At 37.1% G+C, this 20,029-nt stretch overlaps 1 non-coding gene across 1 annotated transcript; it reads left to right on the forward strand.

Annotated features, from left to right (window-relative positions):
- The first annotated feature begins 11,623 nt into the window (after positions 1-11,623).
- Positions 11,624-11,731, forward strand: LOC141669580 (small nucleolar RNA R71). The gene has a single exon (XR_012553851.1). It is a non-coding gene; the product is annotated as a small nucleolar RNA R71 (small nucleolar RNA).
- Positions 11,732-20,029: the final 8,298 nt, after the last annotated feature.

A 20,029-nucleotide genomic window follows, 5' to 3' on the forward strand; every position in this document is an offset into this window, starting at 1 on the left:
CGTTGATCAATATCTTATCATGTGAAGTAGAATCGGGATTCTCCAATCTAGAGAGATGGTCAGCTACTTGATTTTTAGTACCTTTCCGATCCTTGATCTCTAACTCGAATTCCTGTAGTAAGAGAACCCAACGAATAAGTCTAGGCTTCGAATCCTTCTTTGAGACCAGATAGCGGATGGCAGCGTGATCAGTGAACATTGTCACCTTTGTCCCAAGTAGATAAGATCGAAATTTTTCGAAACCAAAAACTATAGCCAAGAGCTCCTTCTCAGTAGTGGTGTAGTTCAGTTGGGCTCCATTTAGCATCTTACTAGCATAGTAGACCACATGAAAGATATTAGTCTTTCGCTGCCCAAGAACTGCTCCCACCGCATAATCACTTGCATCACATATTAGTCTTTAGCATCCACTGCGTAATAACTGGTGCAGTGATTAAACTCTTCTTTAGAGTCTCGAATGCTGCTAAGCATTCATCATCAAATTTGAAAGGCACATGTTTCTCGAGCAAGTTGCACAACGGCTTAGATATCTTAGAGAAGTCCTTGATGAAACCCTGATAAAAACCCGCATGACCAAGAAAGCTATGGATTCCTTTCACAGAAATAGGTGGCGGAAGATTTTCAATGACGCCCACCTTGGCTTTATCCACCTCTAGACCTTTACTAGAGACCTTATGCCCAAGAATGATGCCTTGTTGCACCATGAAGTGACATTTTTCCCAATTTAGCACCAGATTGGTCTCAACACACCTTTTGAGCACCAAACAGAGATTATTCAAGCATTCATCATACGAATGTCCAAAGACGGAGAAGTCGTCTATGAACACTTCGACATTATTTCCAATCATATCTGAGAATATGGCCATCATGCATCTCTGAAAAGCGGCAGGTACACCACATAAGCCAAAAGAAACTCTGAGAAAAGCAAACGTGTCAAATGGACAAGTGAAAGTAGTCTTCTCTTGATCTTCTGGTGCAATGCAAATCTGATTATAGCTCAAATAGCCATCCAGAAGACAATAATACTCATAACCATCTAACCTGTCAAGCATCAGATCAATGAATGGAAGAGGGAAGTGATCCTTCCTCGTGGCTTTATTCAACTTCCTGTAGTCCATGCATACCCTCCATCATATGACTGCTCGAGTGGGGATGAGCTCGTTCTTCTCATTTGCTACCACAGTAATACCTCATTTCTTAGGTACACATTGCACGGGGCTCACCCAAGAACTGTCAGAAATAGGATATATGATTCCTTCATCCAGCCATTTTAGAATTTCTTTCTTCGCCACTTCTTTCATGATAGGATTAAGCCTTCGTTATTGCTCAACAGTCGGCTTGCTACCTTCCTCTAGCAGAAGTTTATGCATGCAGTACGAAGGGCTGATCCCTTTTATATCTGCTATAGTCCATCCGATGGCCATTTTGAATTCTCTCAAAATCCTCAAGAGCTTGTCCTCATCACTACCTGAAAGGTTAGATGCAATAATAACAGGCAAAGTAGATGCATCACCTAAAAAGCATGCCTCAAGTGTTCAGGCAGTGGTTTAAGCTCCAAAGTAGGTGTTTCCTCAATAGATGGTTTGAGCTTTCCCTCAGCATTCTTGAGATCAGTATTACCAAGAGATTCAAAAGGCATGTCTAACTTCCGTTTCCAAGGAGAAGCATTCAGATTTTATAACTGCTCATTGCCTTCATCATCTTCACTATCAAAATCCCCCAATAAGGCTTTTTCTAAGGCATCAGACCCTAGCACATGATCAAGTTCTGAAGTAACTGCAGAATCGACCAAATCCACCTTGAAGCACTCCTCATCTTCCGTAAGAAATTTCATCGCATTGATGACATTGAATGTCACATCTTGATCTTGCACCCTCATAGTGAGTTCACCTTTTTGCACATCTATCAAGGTACGACCTGTAGCCAAGAAAGGTCTTCCCAAGATTATGGGAATCTTCTTATCTTCCTCGAAATCCAGAATGACAAAATCTGCAGGAAAGATGAGCTTGTCCACCTTTACTAGCACGTCATCCATGATGCCTCATGGGTATGTAATCGAACGATCAGCCAATTGTAGAGACATGAAGGTGGGCTTTGGATCAGGCAAATTCAACTTTTTGAAGATAGACAACGGCATCAGATTGATGCTTGCTCCCAAATCGCAAAGGCACTTGTCAAATGATAACTTGCCAATGGTGCAAGGAATGGTGAAGCTACCTGGATCCTTAAGCTTTGGAGGTAACTTTTGTTGCAACACGACACTGCACTCTTCTGTCATAGCAACGGTATCAAGATCATCCAGTTTCACCTTCCTCGAAAGAATACCTTTCATGAATTTCGCATAACTAGGCATTTGCTCAAGAGCCTCAGCGAAAGGTATGTTGATGTTAAGTTTCTTGAACACCTCCAGAAACTTACCAAATTACTTGTCCAGCCTTTGTTTTTGCAATCGCTTAGGAAAAGGTGGTGGAGGATAGAGTTGTTTCTCCCCTGTATTACCCTCAGGCAGAGTGTGTTCAACAGTAGTCTTCCTTGGTTCCCCCACTTTCTCCTTTTGCATTCCTTCTTCATCTACAACTTCAACTTCTACATCTTTTGCTTTTTCAGCATCAGCAACTTTTCCAGACCTTAAGGTGACAGCTTTGACTTGCTCTTTAACTTCCTTCCTGCCTGGCACTTCAGTATCGCTGAGAAGTATGCCAGGTTGACGATTGAGCAAGGCATTTGCTATTTGTCCAATTTGATTTTCCAAGGTCTTGATAGAAACAGCCTGACTTTTGCACAACAGCTTTAACTCCTCGAAATCAGCACTAGAAGGTGGAGTAGCACCTCCTTGTTGAGGATATGGTTGCCTTTGAGCAAATTGCTGAGGTTGCTGGAATCCAGGTGGATTAAACTGTTTATTTGTAACTTGCTGATATGACTGCTGAATAGCATTCTGATTATTACTCTAGCTGAAATTGGGATGATTTCTGTTATTAGGATGATAAATAGCGGGCACAGGCTGCTGCGGTTTCTGGAAATTATTCACATACTAAATAGATTCATTAACAAGAGAAAACTGATCTGTAGCATGAGAGCCTGCATAAAGCTCATAGACACTAGATAATTGATTTACGCCATAGTTGGTTAAAGAATCGACCTTCATAGTCAGCACCATGAGCTGTGCTGCAATAGCTGTAGTTGCATCAACTTCCAGAATACTTGCTACTTTCCCAAGCATCATCCTTTGAGTTGGGTTTTGATACTCATTTGCAGCCATAGTTTTAATGAGATTATAGGTCTCAGTATAGCTTTTGGCCCACAAGGTGCCTCCAGAAGCTGCATCGAGCATGGGTCGAGATTGGACCCCCAAACCATTATAGAAACCAGTGATCACCATCCAGTCAGGCATCCCATGATGTCAAATCTTTCTCAACATCTCCTTGTAACGATCCCAAGCTTCGCACATAGATTCTCCTGGTTGCTGCATAAACTGAGTAAGAGCACTCCTCATAGCTGCAGTTTTTGCCATTGGATAGAACTTCACCAGAAACTTTTGTGCAAGATCTTCCTAAGTAGTGATGGACCCAGCTGGTAAAGAATGTAACAAGTCCTTAGCTTTGTCCCTCAGAAAAAATGGGAAAAGCCTCAGCTTGATAGCCTCATCAGTGACACCATTATATTTGAAAGTACTCAAGATCTCGACAAAATTCCTGATATGCATGTTAGGATCTTCAGTCGCAGCCCCTCCTAAAGAAACGGAATTCTGCACCATCTGTATAGTGCCCGGCTTCATTTCAAAAGTATTGGCCTGAATAGCCGGATGAATGATGCTGGACTGAATGTCATCAATTTTAGGCCGAGAAAAGTCCATAAGAGCTGGATCAGCTTGAGCTAGACGATCACCCATTGTTTTAGGTTCTTTCTTTTCACTTTCTTTATCGGAATCTTCAAAAACTATCTTCTCCGGAAAGTCAAGAGTTTTATCTGTCTCCTGAGCTTTATCCAGATTTCTCTTGCGAGTGCGAGAACGTGTTTACATAAACGCTCGCTTGAGTACCTGAAACACAACCAGAAGCAGTAAGTAACATGTCTTAATCAATGAATCCTAATGACCACTGATAGCAAGTACATAAACTAAACAAATTAACACCGAGTCCCCGACAACAGCGCCAAAAACTTGTTAGGCACAAATCATGCGCTAAATAATTCACGCAAGTATACGCTTTCGCAAGTAATATAGAATAAATTCTAGTTCGTTCCCACAGAGACTCTAATTAATTATATTTATTTAATACTTACTCACCAATGTATGATTATTCTTCAATGTCAAGACAATAACAATTAAGGTTGGTAAATTCATAATTACTACGAGAATTAAACACTTGAATTAACAATATTAAACACACATGAGATCCTAACTTCATTACTACTTCATTCAGTAGTTATTGTTATTAACCTTATCATGTAATGGTGATGATATTAATCGAACAACACAAAACTGATAAACGCCAAATTTTATTGTACGAATACCATTCTACCAAGCATCCACAATTAAGATAGAAGTTGTAGAGGCATCAATTATGTTGAGACCTTATATGTCTACAGAATTTGACAACATAATGATTTAAGCGCAAGTTATTCATGATGATTACACAGGGCAAGTAAAATGGTTAGAGTTACCCACTAATCATGTATACAATACATGAACCTATGCTAGCATGGCAAGTTCTAAATCTCAAGATTCATTGTCGCTTCACAAGAGATTAACAGGTTATCTTACATGTTCGCGACGCATATAAGATGAATAAGCACAACCTATACTGGATATCATACAATCACCACATACCAAGGTATTAAATAATTAACTAAAGAATTCCATAGTAAATCTTCTAGGATCCCATGATCACGATTAGCCCATAATAGAACTCATCGTCACCATGGGTTCATATGAAAGCATGATAATAACACAACGATATAAGACTAATAAAAATACTTAATAAATAATGAAGTACGTCACGAGAGTATTAAGGTTCAAAGCATAAAGAAAACTAGCATCCATTGTTACAATGAATTAAAAGAATCACAAGATAAACATATGTTTCCTCTTCTTTGTTGTTGCGTGCTAAAACGGTCTTCTCAATCTTCTTGCCCTTGCTCTAGATGGAGAAAACGTCTTCTCATAAGGTTTATATAATAGCCCAAGAGAACCAGCGCCAACAGAAGCCCAATTGTACTAGAATTAATAAAATCCAGATTCTAAATTTCCGCACACAGGCGGTCGCCTGCTGCCTCCACGCGACCGCTTGCTAGCCCGCGGTCGCCTGCTTCCGGCGCGCGGCCTCCTGCTTCTGGCGCGCGGCCGCCTGCTACCCTTCTAGAAAATACTTTATTTTGCTTCTGCTTTTGCTGATTTCTTCGCTCATCACCCCTAGACTGATTTCTCCTTAAGCTTTATTCGATGAAAACCACCTATCTAAGCAAGTTATACCCTGAAATGCAAAAAACACTAGAAAACGCGTCAAATACACAAAATACTTGAGTTCAAAACACCAATTCAAGACGTTATGAGACGCTCTAAGTGGTTTAAAATGCCACTTATCATACCCCCAAACTTAAATCGATGCTTGTCCTTAAGCATCACATACTCAAACTTAGAATAAAACATGCATGAATGCAACTTATATGAATGCAGCGATCCCCTCGTGATGAGTAAACCAACCAACACATGACCTATTAACAAATGCAATTAGGTGACTAAAACTTCAAAATCCCTTGGTAGATGTACTCACCAAGGTCCACATAATATTCATCATTCAGAATTCCCCATAACAACCTCGCCCTCTCCACTGTAACCTCATGTGCATGCAAAGAAGGAAGAATATTAGCACATATAAACGCATTCCAAACACGAGCATACCTGTTCATCGTGACAGTAGGGAAACTACGATAATCATTGGATCCCCTTTTGAACTTCCACACTGTGCCCGGCTGACAGAGAGTAGCAATAATCAAGTCCAAATCAAAGTCCTCAGGGGCCTTTGCATTCCAATGCTCTTCTTGTGGTTTCCTTTATCGTTGTCCAATCATCCGATGAATCGCCGCGGGATGATAATCAATAGTAAGCCCATGAATAATAGAAAACCCATTCTTGTCAGCCTTGGCGTTCGCATTGAACTCACGAACGATACTCATCGGAACCGCCTCAGGTGACTCGTAGAGTGTAATCCATCCCTTCTCAGCAATCATCGCTAGAAACTCACCATCCCTCCCTGATGGCAAGGACCCCCTCTTCCTCATAATAGGCTTAGTCAGAAGCTTGGTGTACTCTTCTTCAGTAGCCCCATCCAACAATCGGGGCCTCGCAGCAGTATTCCTCGAAGAATCAGTAGTAGTCGGATTAGTGCTGCTGCTACCCACAGTTCGTGATCTCTTTGGGGCCATGAGAACTGAGAATAAGAGTTGGAGAGTTTGTGTTTGGTGTGTAGGAGAGATTTTGTAGAGCGAAAGTGTGTGGGATGTGTATGGAGAGGTTGTATGTATTTATAGGGCAAAATTAGGGTTAGAATTTGATTAGGAGTGGGGATTGTGGCAAGGTATGGGGGGAAATCGTGGGTTAATGGGTTATATTTTTTTTGTGATTTTTTTTAGGCTGAAATACGATTTTTCAACAGTCAGGGACGCACGCGGCCGCCTGGCACGCGGGCGCCTGCTAGCACGCGGTCGCCTGCTCCTAGCACACAGGCGCCTGCTATGCTTCTAGAATTTTTTTTTGCAACCTTGTTTCTGATTTTTTTGGGTTTTTGGATAAATTACTATATTCTAAGGTGTCCTATGGTCTCATATCTTGGGTTGCCTCCCAAGAAACGCTTCTTTTACGTCATTAACTTGACGTGGAGTTATGCGATCAAGTTGATAATAAAACGGCACTAACCACTTTACGGTTTGCCGTATCCCCATAATAGTGCTTCAATCTCTGACCATTTACTTCGAATGCTTGGCCTGGATCGTTCTCAAAAATCTCCACTTCTCCATGTGGAAACACAGTTTTGACGATAAATGGTCCAAACCACCTTGATTTCAACTTTCCAGGAAAAAGTCGGAGACGAGAGTTGAATAGAAGAACTTGTTTCCCCGGCACGAATGACTTAGGCGATAGCTTCCTGTCATGCCACCTTTTTACCTTCTCCTTGTACATTTTATTATTTTCGTACGCTTGAAGTCGAAATTCATTAAGTTCATTTAACTGAAGCATTCGCTTCTTCCCAGCTGCATCTAGATCAAGGTTTAACTTCTTCAATTCCCAATAAGCCTTATACTCAAGCTTCGCAGGTAAATGACATCCCTTACCATAGACAAGTTAAAACGGGGACATCCCAAGTGGAGTCTTGTATGTTGTTCTATAAGCCCACACAGCTTCATCGAGCTTTAAAGACCAATCTTTCCTTGATGGACAAATGACTTTCTTTAGAATGCGCTTGATTTTTCTATTAGACACTTCAGCTTGACCATTAGTTTGCAGATGATAGGAAGTAGCAATGCGATAATTCACATTGTAGCGTTGAATCATAGAAGTGAACTTACGATTGTAGAAATGCGACCCTTCGTCACTTATGATAACTCGTGGCGTTCCAAACCTTGTGAATATCTGCTTATGAAGAAAACTCAACACTACCTTTGTATCATTAGTCGGTAGAGCTTTGATTTCTACCCATTTTGAGACATAATCGACTGCCAGTAAGATGTACTGATTATTGCAGGACGAGATAAATGATCCCATGAAATCAATTCCCCAAACATCGAAGACCTCAACTTCAAGTAGCACATTTAAAGGCATCTCATCCTTTCTGGAAAGATTCCCAACTCTTTGGCAACGATCACACCTCAAACGAACTGATGTGCATCCTTAAACAACGTAGGCCAGAAAAAATCTGCTTGAAGAATACGAGCTGCTGTCTTTTCACCACCATAATATCCACCATAAACTGTGGAATGAAAGTCTTGTAATATCCCCTCCATCTCATAGAATGGGATACATCTCCTAATGATCGGGTCAGCTCCTTGTCTAAACAAATATGGTTCATCCCACATGTACCACTTCACCTCTTGCAGAAACTTCTTCTTTTGAGCCGCATTCATATTAGGAGGCATTATATTGCTAACAAGATAGTTCACTATGTCTGCGAACCATGGCTGTTCCTCTTGAATTACGAACAACTGCTCATCCGAAAAAGATTTGTTGATCAATGTCTTATCATGTGAAGTAGATACGGGATTCTCCAATCTAGAGAGACGGTCAGCTACTTGATTTTCAGTACCTTTTCGATCCTTGATCTCTAACTCGAATTCCTGTAGTTAGAGAACCCAACGAATAAGTCTAGGCTTCGAATCCTTCTTTGAGATCAGATAGCGGATGGCAGCGTGAGCAGTGAACACTGTCACCTTTGTCCCAAGTAGATAAGATCGAAATTTATTGAAACCAAAAACTAAAGCCAAGAGCTCCTTCTCAGTAGTGGTGTAATTCAGTTGGGCTCCATTTAGCGTCTTCCTAGCATAGTAGACCACATGAAAGATATTACTCTTTCGCTGCCCAAGAACTGTTCCCACTGCATAATCACTTGCATCACACATCATTTAAAAAGGTTCTCTCCAATCAGGTGTCGTAATAACTGGTACGGTGATTAAACTCTTCTTGAGAGTCTCGAATGCTGCCAAGCATTTATCATCAAATTTGAAAGGCACATCTTTTTCGAGCAAGTTACACAACGGCTTAGATATCTTAAAGAAGTCCTTGACGAAATGCCGATAAAAACCCGCATGACCAAGAAAGCTACGGATTCCTTTCACATAAATAGGTGGAGGAAGATTTTCAATGACGCCCACCTTGGCTTTATCCACCTCAAGACCTTTACTAGAGACCTTATGCCCAATAATGATGCCAAGTTGCACCATGAAGTGACATTTTCCCCAATTGAGCACCAGATTGGTCTCAACACACCTTTTGAGCACCAAACGGAGATTATTCAAGCATTCATCATACGAATGTCCAAAGACGGAGAAGTCATCCATGAACACTTCGACATTATTTCCAATCATATCAGAGAATATGGCCATCATGCATCTCTGAAAAGTGGCAGGTGCACCACATAAGATAATAGAAACTCTGCGAAAAGCAAACGTGCCAAATGGACAAGTGAAAGTAGTCTTCTCTTGATCTTCTGGTGCAATGCAAATTTGATTGTAGCCCGAATAGCCATTCAGAAGACAATAATACTCATGACCAGCCAACCTGTCAAGCATCTGATCAATGAATGGAAGAGGGAAGTGATCCTTCCTCGTGGATTTATTCAACTTCCTGTAGTCCATGCATACCCTCTATCTTGTTACTGTTCGAGTGGGGATGAGCTCATTCTTCTCATTTGCTACCACAGTAATACCTCCTTTCTTAGGTACACATTGCACGGGGCTCACCCAAGAACTGTCAGAAATAGGATATATGATTCCTGCATCCAGCCATTTTAGAATTTCTTTCTTTACCGCTTCTTTCATGACAGGATTAAGCCTTCGCTGTTGCTCAACAGTCGGCTTGCTACCTTCCTTTAGTAGAATTTTATGCATGCAGTACGAAGGGTTGATCCCTTTTATATCTGCTATAGTCCATCCGATGGCTGATTTGAATTCTCTCAAAATCCTTAAGAGTTTATCCTCATCACTACTTGAAAGGTCAGATGCAATAATAACAGGCAAAGTAGATGCATCACCTAAAAAAGCATACCTCAAGTGTTTAGGCAGTGGTTTAAGCTCCAAAGTAGGTGCTTCCTCAATAGATGGTTTGAGCTTTCCCTCAGCATTCTTGAGATCAGTACTACCAAGAGATTCGAATGGCATGTCTAACTTCCATTTCCAAGAAGAAGCATTCAGATATTGTAACTGCTCATTGCCTTCATCATCTTCACTGTCAAAATCCCCTAATAAGGCTTTTTCTAAGGCATCAGACCTTAGTACATGATCAAGTTCTGAAGTAACTACAGATTTGACCAAATCCACCTTAAAGCACTCCACATCTTCCGTAGGAAATTTCATCGCATTGAACACATTGAATGTCATATCTTGATCTTGCACCCTCGTAGTGAGTTCACCTTTTTGCACATCTATCAAGGTACGACCTGTAGCCAAGAAAGGTCTTCCCAAGATTATAGGATTCTTCTTATCTTCCTCAAAATCCAGAATGAGAAAATCTGCAGGAAATATGAGCTTGTCCACCTTTACTAGCACGTCCTCCATGATGCCTCGCGGGTATGTAATCGAACGATCAGCCAATTTTAGAGACCTGAAGGTGGGCTTCGAATCAGGCAAATTCATCTTTTTGAAGATAGACAACGGCATCAGATTGATGCTTGCTCCCAAATCACAAAGGCACTTGTCAAATGACAACTTTCCAATGGTGCAAGGAATGGTGAAGCTACCTGGATCCTTAAGCTTTGGAGGTAACTTTTGTTGCAGCACGGTACTGCACTCTTCCATCAGAGCAACGGTATCAAGATCATCCAGTTTCACTTTCCTCGAAAGAATACCTTTCATGAATTTTGCATAACTAGGCATTTGCTCAAGAGCCTCAGCGAAAGGTATGTTGATGTGAAGTTTCTTGAACACCTCCAGAAACTTACCAAATTGCGTGTCCAACCTTTATTTTTGCAATCGCTTAGGAAAAGGTGGTGGAGGATAGAGCTGTTTCTCCCCTGTATTACCCTCAGGCAGAGTATGTTCAATAGTAGTCTTCCTTGGTTCCCCCTCTTTCTCCTTTTGCATTCCTTCTTCATCTACAACTTCAACTTCTACATCTTTTGCTTTTTCAGCATCAGCAAATTTTCTAGACCTTAAGGTGACAGCTTTGACTTGCTCTTTAACTTCCTTCCTGCCTGGCACTTCAGTATCGCTGAGAAGTATGCCGGGTTGACGATTGAGCAAGGCATTTTCTATTTGTCCAATTTGATTTTCCAAGCTCTTGATAGAAACAACTTGACTTTTGTATAACAGCTTTAACTCCTCGAAGTCAGCACTAGAAGGTGGAGCAGCACCTCCTTGTTGAGGATATGGTTGCCTTTGAGCAAATTGCTGAGGTTGCTGGAATCCAGGTGGATTAAACTGTTTATTTGCAGCTTACTGATATGACTGCTGAACAGCATTCTGATTATTACTCCAGCTGAAATTGGGATGATTTCTGTTATTAGGATGATAAGTAGCGGGCACAGGCTGCTGCGGTTTCTGGAAATTGTTCACATACTGAACAGATTCATTAACAAGAGAACACTGATCCGTAGCATGAGAGTCTGCACAAAGCTCATAGACACTAGATAATTGATTTATGCCATAGTTGGTTAAAGGATCGACCTTCATAGTCAGCACCGTGAGCTGTGCTGCAATAGTTGTAGTTGCATCAACTTCCAGAATACCTACTACTTTCCCATGCATCATCCTTTGAGTTGGGTTTTGATACTCATTTGCAGCCATAGTTTCAATGAGATTATAGGCCTCAATATAGCTTTTGGCCTACAAGGCGCCTCCAGAAGCTGCATCGAGCATGGGTCGAGATTAGACCCCCAAACCATTGTAGAAACCAGTGATCACCATTCAGTCAGGCATCCCATGATGTGGACACTTTCTCAACATCTCCTTGTAACACTCCCAAGCTTCGCACATAGATTATCCTGGTTGCTGCGTAAACTGAGTAAGAACACTCCTCATAGCTGCAGTTTTTGCCATTGGATAGAACTTCATCAGAAACTTTTGCGTAAGATCTTCCCAAATAATGATGGACCCAGCTGGTAAAGAATGTAACCAGTCCTTAACTTTGTCCCTTAGAGAGAATGGGAAAAGCCTCATCTTAATAGCCTCATCACTGACACCATTATATTTGAAAGTACTACAGATCTCGACAAAATTCCTGATATGCATGTTGGGATCTTCAGTCGCAGCCCCTCCGAAAGAAAGAGAATTCTGCACCATCTGAATAGTGCCCGGCTTGATTTTAAAAGTATTGGCCTGAATAGCCGGATGAATGATGTTGGACTGAATGTCATCAATTTTAGGCCGAGAAAAGTCCATAAGAGCTGGATCAGCTTGAGCTAGACGATCACCCATTGTTTCAGGTTCTTTCTTTTCACTTTCTTTATCTGAATCTTCAAAAACTATCTTCTCCGGAAAGTCAAGAGTTTTATCTGTCTCCTCAGCTTTATCCAGATTTCTCTTGCGAGTGTGAGAACGTGTTTGCATAAACGCTCACTAGAGTACCTGAAACACAACCGGAAGCAGTAAGTAACAAGTCTTAATCAATGAATCCTAATGACCACTGATGGCAAGTACATAAACTAAACAAATTAACACCGAGTCCCCGGCAGCGGCGCCAAAAACTTGTTAGGCACAAAGCATGCGCTAAATAATTCACGCAAGTATACACGTTCGCAAGTAATATAGAATGATTTCTAGTTCCTTCCTAGAAAGACTCTGATTAATTGTATTTAATTAACACTTACTCACCAATATATGATTATTCTTCAATTCCAAGACAACAATAATTAAGGTTGGTTAACTAATAATTACTACGAGAATTAAACACTTGAATTAACAATATTAAACACACATGAGATCCTAACTTCATTACTACTTCATTCAATAGTTATTGTTATTAACCTTAGCATGTAATGGTAATGATATTAATCGAAAAATACGAAACTGATAAACACCAACTTTCGTTGTACGAATACCATTCTACCAAGCATCCACAATTAAGATAGATGTTGAATAGGCATCAATTATGTTGAGACCCTATATGTCTACAGAATTTGACAACATAATGATTTAAGCGCAAGTTATTCATGATGATTACACAGGGCAAGTAAAACGGTTAGAGTTACCCACTAATCATGCATACAATACATGAACATATGCTAGCATGACAAGTTCTAAATCTCAAGATTCACTGTCGCTTCACAAGAGATTAACAGGCTATCTTACATGTTCGCGATGCATATAAGAAGAATAAGCACAACATATACTGGATATCATACAATCACCATATACCAGGGTATTAAATAATTAACTAAAGAATTCCATAGTAAATCCACTAGGATCCCATGATCACGATTAGCCTATAATAGAACTCATCGTCACCATGGGTTCATATGAAAGCATGATAATAAGACAACGATATAAGACTAATAAAAATACTTAATAAATAATTAAGTACATCACGAGAGTATTAAGGTTCAAAGCATAAAGAAAACTAGCATCCACTGTTACAACGAATTAAAAGAATCACAAGATAAATGTATGCTTCCTCTTCTTCGTTGTTGCGTGTTAAAACGGTCTTTTCAATCTTTTGGCCCTTGCTTTTGATGGAGAAAACGTCTTCCCATAAGGTTTATATAATAGCCCAAGGGAACCAGCGCCAACAGAAGCCCAATTGTACTAGAATTAATAAAATCCAAATTCTAAATTTCCGCACACAGGCGGTCGCCTGCTGCCTCCACGCGACCGCTTGCTAGCACGCGGTCGCCTGCTTCTGGCTTGTGGCCGCCTGCTACCCTTCTGGAAAATACTTTATTTTGCTTCTGCTTTTGCTAATTTCTTCTCTCATCACCCCTAGACTGATTCCAAGCACTTCCTTAAGCTTTATTCGATGAAAACCACCTATCTAAGCAAGTTATACCCTGAAATGCAAAAAACACTAGAAAAAGCGTCAAATACACAAAATACTTGAGTTCAAAATACCAATTCAAGCCGTTATGAGACGCTCTAAGTGGTATAAAATACCACTTATCATGTTCCTGATAGCAGCTTGCTGATTAAACTTGTTTCCACGAGTGAATTGCCCTCTAAGCCCTGTACCAAACCTGTATAGCCTTCTCTAGCAATCGAACTCCCTGAATCCTTGTTATCCAAGCTCAACTACTCAGTAACAAATGTTTACACCTTGAACAATACAAGATTTAATGAAAATTACAACTAAAACGATGAACTCTATGAATATAGATATGCGTGATTAAACTAGAGCTCAGAAAAAGAATATTCAATGAATGCAAGTTGTATTTCTCAGATGGTATGGTGTATATTTTGTGGATCAACCTCAAAACAAGTATACCCGATTATATTCATAGACTAAATTAACTTTCAAAATAATAAATCAACCTTTTCGTTCTTTACCAAGTCTCACGGCTTAGTAGTTATTATTTGAATGTTAAACTCATCTTAAATATATTTAAACTAAAGATAAGATAGATAAGAAAAAGTTTGAAAACATCTATCTTTAGTTTAAATTTAAATACCAATTGATAGAAAAGTTGTTAGGATAAAAGGATTTATAACAACTTCCTAGAAAATAGAAAATGGTTTTATAAAAGAGTTTGAACATCTGAGGAGCTCTAATATAATTAACACGTAAATCATATCAAAGATTCCTTACAAAAACTCATTTGCTATCCATCTCCTTAAAAACCGTAATTCTGATTTATCTTGAATCTCTTTCAGGCGGTTATTGTGAGCTAGCTGATAAGATTGTTATAACCATTGTTAGCTGGGTGACAGATTAAGTTTATATCTTCCTACAAAATAATGTTAGTAACATAAAGACATAATATATTCAGCAAGCTATGAGAGTAACAAGATAAGCTATGAGTTTGTTATCAGTGTGTTCATCAAAATCATAAGGGTGTCAATCTCCTCCTTGTTGATGATTACATAACTTTTAGGAAAGTACTTAATACTCACCATAAGTCATATAAAACATGTTCACAATTATATCTTAAACAATAAATAAAGCATACATACGGTGAATTAAGATAAACAGATAATATATTAAAAACAAACCAACATCCAGGTCAAAACACATAACACCTTATGATGAACTAAATCACCAAGTTCTCAAACAACCAGACTTAAACAAACATAGAAAGTAAACTTAATCACTTAGTTCAAAAATAACCACCATCAAATAAGTTTAAAAACCAAATTATAAGTATTTAAACAAGACAGATAAACTCCGATAAACCCTTTTCCTAAATTACTCCCCCTTAATCATTAAAAGTAAGTAAAATTTAGGCATTATCTTCAACATCCTCATCCTTATCCTTGTATTTGTCCTCCTTGTCCTCCTTGCTATGCTCTGCATCCTTGGTGGCAGTAGAAGTAATATGAAAATGCATGCCATACTGATTTGCAGCAGAAGCCAAAATATTTTCCACTGAGCTTCTTATTGGAGTGTATGAAAAGGCACCAGAAGGATCAGATGGTCCTGATGGGGTAGAAATACCCAACAACACATCCTTGAGTATCTACTGATCAACATTAATCTTATCCAACTTTTCTAGAATTCTTTGTCTGCTAGCCTTGACATCAGCCATTAAATCATTGAGTTTAATGGACAAATCCTTATCACACTGAACAACAGTATGAGACAAATGGATAGGGGAGAGCTTAGGAATTTCAACAACCACAAGGGAGCCATCAGCTTCAACCTTCAAACCACCTAGAGACAAGCACTTTCCATCCAAAAATCTTTAGCATTCAAAGTCTTAGTGTCAGAAACATCAACACCACACCACTCAAACACCTTGGTCAACTGAAAACCATAGGGTAACCCAGTGGTTGGTTTTCCATCAAAAACTTCAATCATATTCTTCAAGATAAATTCACTTAAATCAAATCTTTTACCAGCTAAAAGCATACTAACAGCAAGAACATCTTGTGCAGCAAAGTTGGACCTAGTTCCTAATCTAGGACAAACATTCTCCGAACAAATTTTAAACAATAAGCGTGCCATTGGCATCACTTGGGCTGTAATAGGAGAAAAGTACTCTGTCAACTCAGAATTACCAGTAATTAACTTAATCTGATCTAATGCGGTAAAATTATTAACATTCTTAGGTCCTTTCTTCCTATAAATGGATACATTGGATGGACTCAGAATATCTAACCAAGCACTTAACACACCAGCATTTAGATTAATCTTGACCCCATAAATAAATTTCATATATCAGTATTTTTCAACATGCAAATTACCTTAAAACTCTCTAACAAGCATTGGATAACATACTTTAGGTAAATCGTTCAAAAATGAACCAAACCCTAATTCTTGAAAAATCTTAACAGCACCACAGTTGTAGAAAACCTTACCAGCAAGAGCTTTATCGAGAATAATCTTACGTGTGTCAAGATGCTTTGATTTGAACTTTGATCTGAACTTGTCTCGAATCCCAAAGTTCAATTTGACCTTTTTAGAAGCACGACCAACTCAATTTCAGATCTTTGAACACATGACTATTCATCTACACTTTCAACAATAACTGAATTTGCCTCTGTATCATAAATCTCCTCATCCCTGAGTTTTCTCTTTTGCTTAGCATTCACAGGAGTATCATCATCACTCCATCGTCCACCAGCCTGACCCTTGGCGTTTGCCTTCTACTTTTCCTCATGATTAAATGACCGGCTATAGTAGCAATGACGAGAAGGGAATACTTGTTGAAGAGAAAAGTGAAAACCCTGGATCTAATTGAGGGCCGTGTATATAGGAATTGCAAGAGTCTGGTATAATAAGCCTCTTTTAGACTCCTTTTTAGAATTAAATAAGGAGTAGTTTTAGGAATAAAATTAAAACAACTCAACCCGCGAATAAAATTCATGGTAAAGAATAATAGAATATTATATCAATAACAATCTCTTATCTAAAACATAATTTATATACGAGCATAATCAATTCAAAATTCAAATGTGACAAAAAATTAATTATACAATTTTAAAACTAAACAAACACATAGATCAAGATATTTGAAAGTGTGAAAGAAGGATAGAACATGAGTTATTTGAATATATATATATGATGTGTGTATATCTGTGTAAGAGAATAGAGGAAGTAACCCTTAAAACCCCTTTATTGGGGCCTTTTATAGGCCCCCAATTTAGGGTTTTGAGGGTTTGTATATTTTCATCCTGGCCATTGGTGATTCTTGGTTGGTGGACAATTGGACGCTCTAGATGGGGGATAGGGCCCAACTGTCTCCTGGTTGTTGAAACAGCTTGAGGTCTTGACACATGGACGCCCGAGATGTTGTCATGCTATTTTGGATAATATTGAACCATTACTACCCTCAGTGGTTTCCACGTTTCCGGGGACCACCCCAAGTTGGGCTTGGGCCTCTCTCTATTGGGATTTAGTGGTATTTTTGGGCTTAATTGCATTATGGACTATCACTACTCTTAGCCGTTGATAGTCATAACAAGCTTTTGGATTTTCAGTGGTTATCTTAGCAATTGATGTAAAACTTCATCAATGGCTAGTTCCTTTCTTCTTAGCTATTGAGAGTGGGTCATTTTGAACTGTCGGATATGATAATACGTGTGCCAATCATGTATCTATATTCATGATCATTTTAATTAATTGTATATCCCACTTTTATTTTTCAAAATTATATTTTTTGCATAAATTTGGAAATCTCTTTTCACTTCTTCTAACTTAATGTGTGAGAGTATAAATACGGATTTGATGTTGTTAATTCATTCTTACACACCTGGCTGCAATTTAGTGGATGTTTGGGAAATCTTAAAATAAGTAATTTATGACTTAAAATTAATAAACAATTTATAAGTGATAAGTAAGTAAATACTTATAAGTTATGTAAGTGTTTGGATAATTTCACTTACGAGTCAGATATTTTTTTAACAAAATGAACTAAAATAAAATTGTTTTAAATTTAATTATATTAATTTGTGAATTTTACGTTAGAAACACATTTAAAAATATAAATGTTAAAATTAAGTTAATAAAAAATTGAAAATTCAAAATAAGTTGAGAAAAAATATGTTGTTGCTAACATTCAACTTATCAACTAATAAGTTACAAATTCGACTTATAAGTTAGATCGACAAAAACTTGTCGATAAATACTTACAGGCTTATAAGTGGATAAGTCACTTTAATCAGGTCAGCCAAACAGGCCCTTAGTCTAAAAAAATATTTGCTTCCGTTTTTAGGTATAGATGGGATGTTATGTCGGCTATGTCCTTTATGGCACACTCATTCAATCTTGGACAAAAATGACTGAGAACACCACTTTTTATGGGGTTTTGGCGTTCTGGTGCTATTTCTTTTTATTATTATTATTATTATTTTCCTCTCCTCCTACTTAAAGGCCTTCAATTTTGTAGGGGTAAAATTTAGTCTAAATTCCCGATTTTGAACTCTCATACTAAATTAAATAAAAGAATATTGGGATCAATTTTTTTTGTTGACAAGTGATTTAAACCTATTTTTAGTAGATATTTTTTTTTTTAATTTAAAATTTATTTTTATATAGTTTTAGTTGCTTGAAAAAGGGTATTATGAAATAATATGATTTTTTTTACGAGAACTCATAATCATGAGTTTTAGAAGTGGAGTTCTACACAATTTATAAAAATGTTATTTGTTTGATGTAAACGTACATTTAATGTATTGTGAGCATTAAAATTAAAAATATTTTCAAAAAATAGAAAACATGGCAATTTGTACCGTCTGAAAATGGTACCGCAAGTGTGTGAAAATAATACATCAAAATAACCCTAACAGTTGTGAATGAAAAAAGTAATGAAGATGTATAGGTTGTTATTATGTTGTTAACCTTGTTAATTTTTAAGTAATTTTTTTATCATAGGTAACCCGCAGCCGCTACCCTTCGGGATTTTGAACACTATTAAAATAATTAATTAAAATATCAAAAAAAAATTAAAATTATTGATATATTTTGTACACTATTTATTTCATTGCCTAAAAGTAAAAACTAAAATTTATAATAAAAATTATCAATACGTGCAAATTAAAAATTATTTATACATGTGTATATATATTTTAATTTGATTTCATATAATTTTTTTAGTCGGTTTTGAATAAATTTGTTAGCAATTATTTAGTGTTATCTAGCATAAAGAAGATCTCCAAATATAAAATATATTATTTTATTTTCTTTGAATATGTTTATAGAGTTAAAGGTTTTAAATTTTACTACAAATCATAGAATAATGAAAAGTAAAATACATAGAGTTTAGTTTATAATTTAATAAAATAGTTCTATAGTATAAAATACTAAAATTAGTGAAGATTAAAATTAGAAGTTTTAATTTATAAAGAATCGTAAAATCTTAAAATATTGGATTGCTTCAACTTTATTTAGCTATTTCGTAATAGTATTTAGTCTTGTAAAACACTTTAATTTTTTTTGAATATTCATTTAAAATAAAAAAAAATTGGTCATAATCAGTTTAGATTTTAAATTTCCCACTAAATTCGATGATAGTAAAATTATAAATTATTCTGAATATTATAAAATGCTGAATATTATCAATAACATTATAGTTTTATATTTAGTTATATTATTATATACTTTTCATTCATTATACCTATTTGATTCTAATTTTTTTTTATTTCCAAAGAATTTTTTCACACGTTTCATGAATTTCCTTCGAGTTGATAGTTTCATTTTCAATTTATTGTTGTACTATTTTACACACTTTTTTTAGTACTAAAAAATGTCATGTTTTCTATTTTTTTGAAAATAAATTTTAAATGATCAAAATACAGTAAATGTACTTTATATCAAACAAATAATATTTTTATATATTGTGTACAACTGCAGTTGTAAAATTCATGAATGTGAGTTCTCGTCAAAATATGTACACTCCCACCAATCATTTTTCAAGCTACAAAAATCATATATAATTAAATTTTTTAATTAAAATAAAAAATTTATGCTTACGATAAGTTAACATCACTTGCTAACTAAAAAATTTTGATAGAAAAAATAAAATTTATTAATTAATAACAAATGGAAAAATATGACCTTATTAATAATTTTACACCTACAATTATGCGTTTGTCCAAAACAAATAAAGGGAGATGAGGAAAAAAAAATTATTATTCTAGAATGCCACTTTATCCCATTTAAAGTGGCATTATGTGCCATTTTTGAAAAAAATTGAACACATATGCTACTTTTGGAAATTAAACACGAAAATGTGCT

This window comes from Apium graveolens, chromosome 6 (genome assembly GCF_009905375.1).
Source record: "Apium graveolens cultivar Ventura chromosome 6, ASM990537v1, whole genome shotgun sequence".
NCBI lineage: Eukaryota > Viridiplantae > Streptophyta > Magnoliopsida > Apiales > Apiaceae > Apium > Apium graveolens.